The following is a 12,325-nucleotide window of genomic DNA, read 5'->3' as shown; positions in this document are numbered from 1 at the left end:
ATCACCCTCGTGTTACGAGCATGTGTGAACTGGGCAACTGAATGAAGGGGCGAAATGAAAGTTTTTATGGTTTCTCATAGTTTATGTAAAACGGTGAGCGGCGTTTGGTATCGGGGCATTTTAACGAGTACGAGTACGAGTACAGGAGACCAGTATCGGGCCCGATACCGATACCAGTATCGGTGCATCCCTACCAAGGACCAAGATTCAGCTAAAAATCTTCTTTACTGTTCAACTGATGAAAAACTTTACCTACATCTTGGATGACCTGAGGGTGAGAAAATTATCAGCAATTTTTCATTTTTGGGTGAACTATCCCTTTATAGACATAGGAAATTATTTCAGGCACACAAATAATAAATAATAAATAATAAATGTGATTACATGAACGCACTTATAACTGAAGATAACAAGATTGTGCATTTCAGGGGTTTAAATGCAGAAATGTACAGTTACTCCTTTTGTTAAAACAATATGAAATTAACTTGATTCATGTCAACAGTTCTCAACTAGAGGAGCACAGATGTACAAGTTTCTCAATCAAAACTCACTTTAAGATGTGCCCAACAGTCACTCGAAATGAGCCATTATACCATCGCATATGATCCTATAATGACTCGGACCAAGGACCGATGAGCTAGTGATAAGTGCATGCGTAAACCGAGCACTTGAATGAAGGGGCGAAATGAAAGTTTTTATGGTTTCTCATAGTTTATGTAAAACGGTGAGTTGACTAAAGCCCCGTTCACACCAAGAACGATAACTATAAAGATAATAATATTAGCGTCCACACCAGCAAACGATATCATCTGTTTATTCTAAAACGCACATGCGTCTACCACTTTAAATTCTTGCGCTCGTTACAGCAGGATGGATTCTGATTGGCTGTCAGTGTTTTATCGTTCATCAGCTGGAAAAAAAATAGTTTTGAAAGTGATCACAACGATATCGTTCCTCTGTATCGTTATCGTTATAGTTGTGGTGTGGACTCTGCTATTCTTTAATATTGAGAACGATTTTTAGAACTATATCTTTATCGTTATCTTTATAGTTATCGTGCTTGGTGTGAACGGGCCTTAAGACTAGTTTATTCACTTTATATGCTTTAGACATGTAAAACATCCACATTTCCCATCATTAGTCAGTGCTTTACTATAATTGCATATACATTATGTCATTGTGTGATTTGGTAAATTAAGTAGTGAATCACTTATTTGAACCAGTTCATTGTAACAAACTGTTCAAAAGAACCAGTTTGCAGCCAAGAAATGGATTTCCCCGTTTGGATTACAGGTAATAATGTTGTAAGTAATGTTCAGTTTCTTGCACAGACTGATCGTTTCACTTCATAAGACCACAATATATCATCAGAAGCCATGAGTATTCATTTTGTTTTGCCACATATGATTTTTTTTTTACTCTCAGAGTGATGGTAACCGTTGACTTGCACTTTATGTATCACCAAGGACCAAGATTCAGCTAAAAATCTTCTTTACTGTTCAACTGATGAAAAACATTACCTACATCTTGGATGACCTGAGGGTGAGAAAATTATCAGCCATTTTTCATTTTTGGGTGAACTATCCCTTTATAGACATAGGAAATTATTTCAGGCACACAAATAATAAATAATAAATGTGATTACATGAACGCACTTATAACTGAAGATAACAAGATTGAGCATTTCAGGGGTTTAAATGCAGAAATGTACAGTTACTCCTTTTGTTAAAACAATATGAAATTAACTTGATTCATGTCACAGATTTTCATTTGGGTTTTTGATTTTTTTTTTAAAAACAAGGTACAAATCAAAATGATGTTATGTGGTAGCTGGAGAAGTACTGAATAAAAAGTGTGTGTGAGGCGGAGAGGGTCCCTCGTTTCCTCCCAACAGCCCACATTATGAATTCTGACTAAAAGTGTTTTTTTGTTGTTGTTATATCTAGAGAGATGCTTAAAACAAGAAAACAACTGCCAGTAGGGTAGGAAAAATAATAAAAAATAAAGAATTCAAGTTATATTCTATAAAATAAGTAGTAATATCTCACTAATCTATATCTTACTAATATAACACTAATATAAAAACTTGTCTTTAATAAGAATGCATAATATTTTGGTACCTTTGGCCAATTTAACAGTATCAGTTGATACTGGATATTTAATTGTTCATGCTCATTTCCCCTATTTTTATATTTAGATTACTTTTGCTGTCATCTTTAAAAACATATGTAATTTAACAACACTATATAATGCAAATCTCAAAAATCTATTTTTCATACTATATATTATAATTTTGTGATGCCTAAATTCACTTGTATCACTTTAAATTATTGAAGTTAGCTTTTTTAGCTTTAGCGTTTTTTTAGACAATTTTAATCAAAAGCACTTTATTTGGCCTTCCGAAAGTAGATGCATTTAGGAATCTTTAAGATTACTTACAACAGAACAGCAATGCATTTTATGGACGACCGTTTCGTGAACCTAGGAGAGGAGGTAATTCTGACTTTGCTATGACAATCTGGCGCTTCTGAATCAGCTACTGTTTTGTTATTAGTTTAAGTATTTGCTATTGACTGTTCAAATGCGGAGTTTTGCGCATCGTGTGTGTGTGTGTGTGTGTGTGTGTGCGTGTGCGTGCGTGTGTGTGTGAGCGAGAGAGAGAGAGAGCGAGACAGGGTCACATCACAGTGGAGTCAGCTGTCTTAACCGTGGCTTGTGTACTGCAAACACATATCAGCTTCATCACTGTGTCTGTCACGCGACTCTGTTCCCCTTTCGGGCTCTGTCTTTACATTTATTTTGAAAGATGAAGCTCGCGATTATGGTAAGGGGCGTTACATTTCTGACGAGTGCTTGCGGTGTTCGGCCAATCACAATGCACTGGGTCAGCTGGCCAATCAGAGCAGACTGCGCTTGTCGGAAGGAGGGACTTTATAGAAAACGAAGCGTTTGAGAGAGGCGGGGCATAGAGGACCTACAATAATGTACAGTATTTGAAAAATAATGTGTTTTTTGAACATTAAAGCATGTCAACATATTCTGTTACACCAAATACACAAAATAATGACCTTTAAAAAAGCATCATATGACCCCTTTAAGGATGTTAAATAGAGTATTTTTACTGAGAAAAAAAAAATGAATGTAATTATTATCAAACAAATAACATCAAGATTTTATCGAAGCCATCCATTTCCTTTCTGTACTTCAGCCCTCAGAAAAGTAATTATATTTTCCAAGCAAGCAAGTGTGCACTGCCGCATGCACAAGCGGACACTATCTGCACGCGTGAATATCATCAGACTCAACCCACACGGCAACTTAACAGCAGGACTATTCCTAATGTCTGTCTAAATTACAGTTTCTATAGTAACAGCAGACAATGCACAATGTGTCCAGTAAAAGAACACTGTTATCATGGATCCCCCGCAGCAGGCCTCCTCCTGTCCTTCTGCTCTGAAGACCTGTTGTCTTTCTGGTCTTTTGCTCGAAGGTAGGAGGAGTTCAGCAGCTGTGTGATGCTCAGCTGGTCTTGTCCCACACTGACACTTGCTCTCCACTCCACCTTGGAAGAGCGATGAACTCATTTCAAACACCGATGCCAGGTCAGAGAACTGTCAGGCATGTGGCAGTGGCCGACTGACCCTGTTCTACTCATGCTGTAGTAATGTGTGCTTTTGGGCAGTGTCGCCAGACAGGTCAGAGCAATTAGTATACGAGGATGTGCAAAAACCACATACACTCAAAATCGACTAGTCGGATTGGTTGACTCAATGACCAAATATGTCATAACAGGCCTGACTTACATCGCTACACAGGAAAGGACTCTTTATTATGAGCACAAAGATTATAAACAGTGAAACATGATTCTAAAGCAGGCGCATGATGACTGAATGGATGCTCTTGTGTTGTGACCAAAAGATCATGTGGTCATGACAGTGGCTGCTATTGTTTATCAGTGTCCTAAAAAATACAACATTTGTTTTGAAATTGGGAGGCACTTCAAGTTTATCACCACAAATACACAATTTGGGAAACTGTTCAAGTCTACAGCGCCTTAATAGTAGCATTATTTTAAAATATATGAGGTGCAAGCACAAAATCTTTAAAAAATGTAATCAAAGCATTTATTAATTTAATGTGGGCTTCAACAGCCTGCACAAAAATCACTAAATAAGGGTTAGCTAGCTATAACCACACCCACTGATTGCATCTGCAAAATGCAAACATGAGGAAATAAGCACAACTTTTTTTGACAGAGTAAGAACAAACAAGTGAAACATTCCCCATGTCAGAAAAAACACAAACACAAATTAAAATGTGACACAGTGCATGCCCAAACCTAATAAAAAGTGCAAAGAATGTACAGGGGGAATGATACAAGAAAATATGAAAACACCCTCTCACTTGGGCCAGCAATGGTTTGTTCTATTCAACACCATTCAAGTCAAGAACATCCAAACTTTCTATTGTTCAAAATATAATATTTGATGGTTACTTTAGAGTCAACCTAAAAACAAAATTAATGGAATGAATGGAAAGTTACCAGAGACCCAAACTGAAGTGGACCAAAAAGAATCCAAGTTCACATTTTATGCTTGCAAAGAGAACCATAATAACACTGTAAAAATTGAGTGTAACGCTAGAGCTAACGCTTAATAGGTTTACAGTAAGTTCCCATACTATATACAGGGAAAAACTGTAAAATATCTAACCAGACATTTCATTTCATTTTACAGTAAAATGCTGTTAATTGTGAAATTTTTAGAAGTAAAAAAGAACAAATCAACGTATAATTAAGAGTAAAATATATATATTTCCTGATATTTCCAGAATTCCCTGCCTGACACTCAACATTTGAAAGTCTTTTGTTTAAATAATTATGTTTCTTAATAGTTTTGTCATGTTTGTTATCAGTTATGTACATTTGGGTTTATGTTACATCTTCTGTTGTTTAATGAATGTTTATTGCATTATTTAAGTGTCATGTGTGTTACCATGTTGGTGTTTTGTGTTTGCATAAATGACTCTGTGTGCCTTCTATATATTAGTATATACTTCTGCTTGTGGAAAAGCTACTTGTGATGAACTGATTCTTCATATTGCGGTCTCTTTTACCACCTGCATTATTATGGTGGTTGTCAGTTTATACAAAACAGATTTTAGCAGCAGTGTGCATTGTTGAATTTACTAGTTTACACTCAAATTTTCTTGTTTGTAAATTACAGTTTTATACTGTAAAATGTACAGTTGGTTTTGTTCTGTAAATGTTTTTTTTACCGTTTTTTACCATTTTTCTGTATTTTTTTACAAAATTATTCTGGCAACCACAGCTGCCAAAATTATTTTGTAAAAACTACAGATTTTTTTTTTTTTTTTTTTTACAGTGAAGGACGTCCTTGCACAATATCCATGCTAGTCAAAAATGCTTTATTGCTGGTCAACCAGAATGGTTTTACTGGTGAAGCTTGGGAAGAAAAAACAATTGTGTGGGAATGTTTGCCACAATTTAATAGTTTCACTGAACTGATCTTTATTTTGAGTGCAGCATATAGCATGCCTCATACTTTCTTCCTTTCTCTTATGTTAAAGGTAAAAAGTCCACATCAAATGTAAAGGCTGAAGGGTTCAAAACACTTTGAAAGACGAAGCTGACATTTTAACACATCCAGTTGATGTGTTAGGCTGTAAATTTAACTTCCCCTAAAGCTAAAATATGGTAGAACAGAAACAGTGAAATACACATCTTGTGGTCAAATCCTTTTGATTATTCTGATGGTCAAGGACAGGCATTTATATTTAAGCCATGGACATGAATCTCATGATTAGAAACACTCCAGTTAATTTATTACTAAACGGGTCCATTTTTGAACAAGAATGTGTGTTCAGCAGGATCATTTGGCCCAACTTTGGTATTAATGGATGATTTATTTCATATTTAATCCACAGACTTCAGATCACTTGAATGTTATCTAACCGCAAATACTAAAATGTCACGCTATTTTCAACTTCACTGCGACTGAAGAAGAAAGAAACTATGTCAAGAGGCCTGAATTACACTTGACCACTGATAACCTCTTAAAAGCACATGAAGGGTTTGTAATCTCAACCTCATATCCATCTAAGCATGCTGGAAATGTCACTGTGTGAAATGTCTGTTCAATATTCAACTGCTATCAAATAAAAATGATGATAACCATACTTTCAAAAAACACGGCGGAGAAAGATAATCGAGAGAAAAGTATTTTTTATTTTATTTTACATGAACATGGTTTTTCAACTAGTCCATATTCTGGTTAAGCCTTTATTCAGAAAAAGACTATTGAAATATTCCTGTATACATGCTAATCAGTGTATTAAATGAATAAATTAAGACATCCATTTCTCATGATTCTCTTGTGTAAATAATAGAGATGGTCACTCTTGCCATTCATTTTTAGCAATTCTGCAGGGTAAATTTAATCAACTCATTAATTCACATTCATGTCCTTTACATAACAACTGCAAAATGTAGATCTGAGACTCTTACTGTGCTTTTGTATATTGATTTATGTTCATTTCTGTTAATGTATGGAATAAAATCTCCCTCCTCGCTCTGAAAATGTTTTCTTCTGAATTATAAATGAGGCATTTACATAACAATCAGGCTTTATTACCTATTATTCATTTTAGTTTAATTAGGGTAACACATTTACATGACACCTACTTAATTGTAACAAGGCTCGAAATTGCGACCATTTTGGTCGCATATGCTCCCGAAATTGAATCTGTGCGACCTCAAAATATATTTGGGAGCATTTGTGCGAGTGCATATAATTGTTGTCGTGCGAAGATATAATTTTTTGTCAATATCGCACACCCCTAGCTGCCAGCCGTTCGGTGCAACTGGCAGAGCTGAATGTAAAATTTAACACCGCATACACCATCCTAACCCTCGCCAAAGAAGAGCTTAACTTTAGGTTGTTTACAAAAGAAATCTGTCAGTGTTCTTTTCATTTTCTCTCTTCTTCAGCCCTTTCTTTTTCTCGAGGTAGTTAGCGGAAAGCAGTGACTGAGAGATTGACAGCTAATATTAACCAATACAAAATCTGCATTAAAGTTAAGAATGTAAGGATAAAATCTGTTAATATATAATTTGTAGTTGTGGTGCTCCTAAATTTTTGGTGAGTGCTCCTAAATTTTTGCTGGTGCTCCTAACTTTTTGAAGTTGGGAGCACCAGTGCTACCAAGTAAAAAAGTTAATTTCGAGCCCTGTGTAATATGACCAAATTGTGATATTAATTGAATTCTGCATGTGCATGTAAACACGGTTCATAGGCAGAGCAGTGACTTGTTTAATCCAGCTTAAAGACAGCTATGAGGAAAACACACAGAAAAAGTCACAGAAAGAAATGAGTCTGAAAATGGGCTAGACTTGAGGGACAATTCTGTGTGATATGTGGATGTTTTGCTGTAATACTGAGCCATATTTACAAAACAGCAAAGAGAAAATGATGAAAATCCTTATATGTGGAGACAAGAGCTTGAGACCTAAAAAAAAACCCTGTGTGAGAATATCTGAGGATAGCAGAGCACAGCTGGCTAAAATCCAGCACAAACCCAGATCAAATGTCAAATGTCAAATGTGATATGATGTGAAGCAAAAAATCCTCTTCCCTGTACCACGGCAGCTTAAAAATGCAATACCTTACAGTTTACAGTAGAGAGAACACATTTACTTAGAGGCTGTCAAATGTAGGAAACTTGTTAGGGGAGGGGTATTGTATAATCACATATTTTGCCATCATTCTTCTAAAGAAGACGATTCTTCACTCAACCTCATACTGTGTCTTCAGTGGAAGTCCAAAAAAAAAGAATGTTTTGGAAAATGTAACTATTTTAAGAGTTGGCGATTTCATATGAATTCGTACAGTCTGATTTGGCTAAAAGCATACAGTTTTCTGATAAAAACTAAACATGAAGACTTCATTATACTTCAAGCAATATCAAAGTACAAACTTGTGATACAGCATTTCAAACAAAATCAGGCCAAAGCAAAGTTGATTTGGGGAGTTTGAAATAGCGTTTTTTTCAATGCTGTCATTTTTGTTGTGGGTTTATTTTGTTATTGAAAGGAAAGCGTCCAGCACATAATTACGTATTCATTAAATGAATACTCTCAGCAGTGCGGTATAATGTATAATGCTGCTCAAATATTTCAAACTTATTTTTACCCCTAAACAAAGAATGAAAAAGAACTTTGCTGTGAGTATATCGGTCCTTGAAGACTTGAAGACTTCTACCCCTAACCCAACCCCTAAATGTAGCCCTCAGTGGGGCATAAGTGAAGTAAACGCTTAAATGAGATTGTATGAATTCATACAATTTTGCCATCAATTCTCAAAACGTGAAATAGTTATGAATTACAATGAAAGTGGGTTGTGATTCACACTGGCAAGCTCCAAAAATCACAAAAAAGTAAGTATCATAAAAGTAGTCTATATGCCTTTTTTCTGTATTTTTCTGCTGTATTCGAAGCCTTCTGAAACTATATCTAACAGTTTTGTCTGAAAAAAAAAGACATTATTTTCTGAAAATCCTTGACCTCAAGTTTGACAAAAAAAACATCTCTGTATGGAAATGAGTAGCTTGGACATTCTACAAAATATCTTTGTATTCTATGGAAGAAAGAAAATAAAATGGGTTTGGAATGGCACAAGGGTGAGTAAATGATTTTTAATTTTTAGGTGAACTATCCCTTTAAGCAACGGCACTGCAAGGAACAGCTGTCCTAAAATAACATGCATATTTCTAAGTTCAACAGTAAATGTGGATGCTTACTGAGGGGCTATGCCAGTCCCTTACATTTGTTAAGCCACTGAACTAAGTTTCACTTGATTTGGACAGCACTGACCAGTACCGCACAAATGTGACCCTGGACCACAAAACCAGTCTTAAGTCACTGGGGTATATTTGTAGCAATAGCCAAAAATACATTGTATGGGTCAAAATTATTGATTTTGCTTTTATGCCAAAAATCATTAGTCATATGTCATATGCCAAAAATCATAAATCATATATCATATGTTCCATGCAGATATTTTGTAAATTTCCTACTGTAAATATATTGAAACTTAATTTTTGATTAGTAATATGCATTGCTAAGAACTTTATTTGGACAACTTTAAAGGCGATTGTCTCAATATTTTGATTTCTTTGCACCCTCAGATTCCAGATATTCAAATAGTTGTATCTCGGCCAAATATCGTCCTATTTATTATATTTAAATATATATATTTATTCAGCTTTCAGATGATGTATAAATCTCAATTTAGAAAAATTGACCCTTATGACTGGTTTTGTGGTCCAGAGTCACAAATAAGACATAGCTCAAGCTAAAAGCAATGCTTTTAGTTTTGGAGAATAGGAAATGAACTGAATTAACAAAGCCGTCAGTGACCCAAGCTGACACGTCATGGGACACAGACACTTGCAAGTGAATCTCTAGAATGATTCAGCGGTTCAGCCACAGATCATTATGAATGTGTGTGTGTGTGTGTGTGTGTGTGTGTGTGTGTGTATGCAAGATGCATGAGAAAGACAAGAACAGAGATGGAGAAAGAGTTGCCTCTGCATTTCTGTCTCTCCTGCACTCTGCCAAATGGACATAACTAGAACATTGCTAAAAAAAGATGGCAACACTTTTACTTGTGCCAGGCACATGCAGATGAAAGATTGAAACAGTTTTTGTTTTGAGGACTGAAAAGACATTTTAAATTAAAGATGACATGTCACTTTCAGCTTCAAACAGTCCAAGAAAGAAAAGCGCACACTGATACACAACCTTAAAAGACTGGAGATGAAACTGTGTCCTAAAAATACAACAAAAAAAATTAAGATGATGAAAAAATATGACAAACAGAGGTTTGATTTGGTGCATTTAGGTCAGGCAAAAAGCCAAATCCCGAATTAGTGGTGCTCGCTAAGGCAAATATCATAAATACTACATACTCGGGGTGTAAAACTGAGAAAAAACCAATTGTTGAATAATATTATAATATTGAATAAGATTTATGCTTTTAACCAGGCAGAGAACAAATCTCATCGATTAACACTGAGGGAAAAACATTGAGGGCTGGTCAGTTTTTACTCAGGCATTTTCACTTTCATTTTCACAACAAAAGATGCAAAAATATAGTTGGCTTTTAAAATCACCTGTAGTTTATGAGGGTACTTTCCTGTTATCTGCATTGCTTCTGGGTTTGACAGGAGTGCGTTGACTTCATCCCTGCTAAAGCACAGATGTATGTCAGGACAGACCCCGAGGAGGACAGCACCCTTTAAGAGGCATAAGGATTTGGCTTTTCAAAGCAGATTACAAATCACAGCTGACAGAATCTAAAAAACAGACATCATCTGAGGGAGAATATGTCATACATGACAACATCCAAGGACCTCAATTCAATCAGCCAATGACATTGCAGAAAGAATCCACCACAACCAATCAGATTTCTGCACACCTTCTAACTGCTATGCAAACAGACAAGGAAAAACAAAAACACTGAGTTCATCAGCTTATGTTTAAAAGATAAACCACCGTAATACTAATCACAGGGCTGAGAGATTGTGATTTTGTCGCTATGCAATAACTGTCTGCAAAACAGATGTACGAGGGCTGTCCTCAGTTCAAATTCAAAGAGACTGTTAATCAGGGGGGATTATGGGATAGCATCCCCACTGATGAGAGCTACAAGCACATGTCATCTGTTCAGGAAGAGAGAGAGTGAACAAGAGAAGATGACAAGTCATTCACTTCAGCTTGCCTTTCTCCAGAAACGGACCAAAACACAAGGTCTGTTCCAAAACCTAGCTACCTACAGCTGTTCCAAAATCTAAGCGGCAATTTAAAATAACAAATTTTGACAATTTTGAAGACAGCAGCACATGTATCATTTGCAGATGAGGCAATCCCAGAATGCACAGCATCCAAGATGGAGGACGAGTCAAGAGAGATGCCATTGACAACTGTGCATAAAATACATTCAATAACAAAAAGTATTGAAAATAGTTCTAATTAATCAAATTAAATACACAATTTTGTTCTCAATTTTGTATGTGCTGCATATTAGGACTATGCAATATACAGAAATGATAAAAAATTTGCATATGCATATTGCAACGGCTTGTGATGAGCGATTTTAATACTTCAAAAAGTTATAAAATGTCAAAGTCAAATGTGACTTATGCATGAACTTGTGAAATTGATTGTACAAACGCAAGACATTATCGTATCAAATATCACATTATTTAATGTCGCATTTTTCTTCAATATCATGCAGCAAAAAATTCAGCTTAGAAGGCAGCTTAACAGAGCTAAACTACCCAATCAGAATGTCTGAAACATATATCAACATCAATGCTAAAAACATAAAATTACAGTATTGGACACCATTTATAAACCGATTATGCACCCTTAAGTAAATTCAAATGCTGTATCAGCCACACAAACCTACTTTCAACTTGATGTATGAGATTCTATCATCATCACATGTACTTGTTAACATTAGAAGAAGCATTCAATCATAATATATTCATTGAGAGTGCCGTTTGAATATTACTGGATGAGTGTTAGCTGACAACAAAGAGCATATCTCATTGGAGACTGATTCTATAGTAACTCTGACGCTCTGCCGGCCTCTTGCTGACCGCGCTGATTTGATTCAGCTCCCTTTATGGCCGTGACGTGAGCCGAAACCTCTCACTGCCCCCTGTCATAAGCACAGAGTGACAGTAGATAAAACCCAGACCTCTTCCATCCCGCTTTCTCCACCTACTAAAAAAAACTCTCTTTCATCAACAACTTCTTTTCTACCCCTCCACAGGTCCTAGGGGTCAGACTATGTGACTGGGATTTGTCTGTACAAGATGACTGGTGAAAGAGAGCCTTTCAAACAAACATGAACCTCAAAAGCTCGATTATATCTCTGTCAGAGATACCGCAATGATGTGCAGCCAATACACTTCAAGATACATCTCAATGAAGACAAACGAAAGATGACAGTTTAACTCTACAGCCAAGTGGCTTAGCAATGGTTGAAGGCCTCCCGAGGAGGATTATACACTGATGACCACCAAGAGAGGAAAATTCAATGATTATCAGCTGTGAAAAGGTAAACCACTAAAGCCTAAAGGAAAACACTAGGACTAAACGTTGCTGTAAACAGCTTAACATCAACTCACAAAGCTGATGTGTTCAAAGCCGGATGTTTTTGAAGAGCCTGTAGTAGGGCTGCACGATTAATCGAATGCGATTGTCATGCGCATTTTGATAGTAATGCCGGTTCTGTAA

At 36.1% G+C, this 12,325-nt stretch overlaps 1 protein-coding gene across 2 annotated transcripts in view; it reads right to left on the bottom strand.

The window, feature by feature from the left end:
• The window catches only part of LOC107743831 (protein FAM65B-like), a 49,372-nt gene that overhangs the window by 23,696 nt on the left and 13,351 nt on the right, over positions 1-12,325 (bottom strand). The window lies entirely within an intron of this gene.

The sequence above is a fragment of the Sinocyclocheilus rhinocerous genome, unplaced genomic scaffold (assembly GCF_001515625.1).
Source record: "Sinocyclocheilus rhinocerous isolate Xijiao unplaced genomic scaffold, SAMN03320098_v1.1 scaffold46, whole genome shotgun sequence".
Classification (NCBI taxonomy): domain Eukaryota; kingdom Metazoa; phylum Chordata; class Actinopteri; order Cypriniformes; family Cyprinidae; genus Sinocyclocheilus; species Sinocyclocheilus rhinocerous.
Note: the sequence above shows the minus strand (reverse complement) of the source record. Positions and strands in the feature narration are given on the sequence as shown.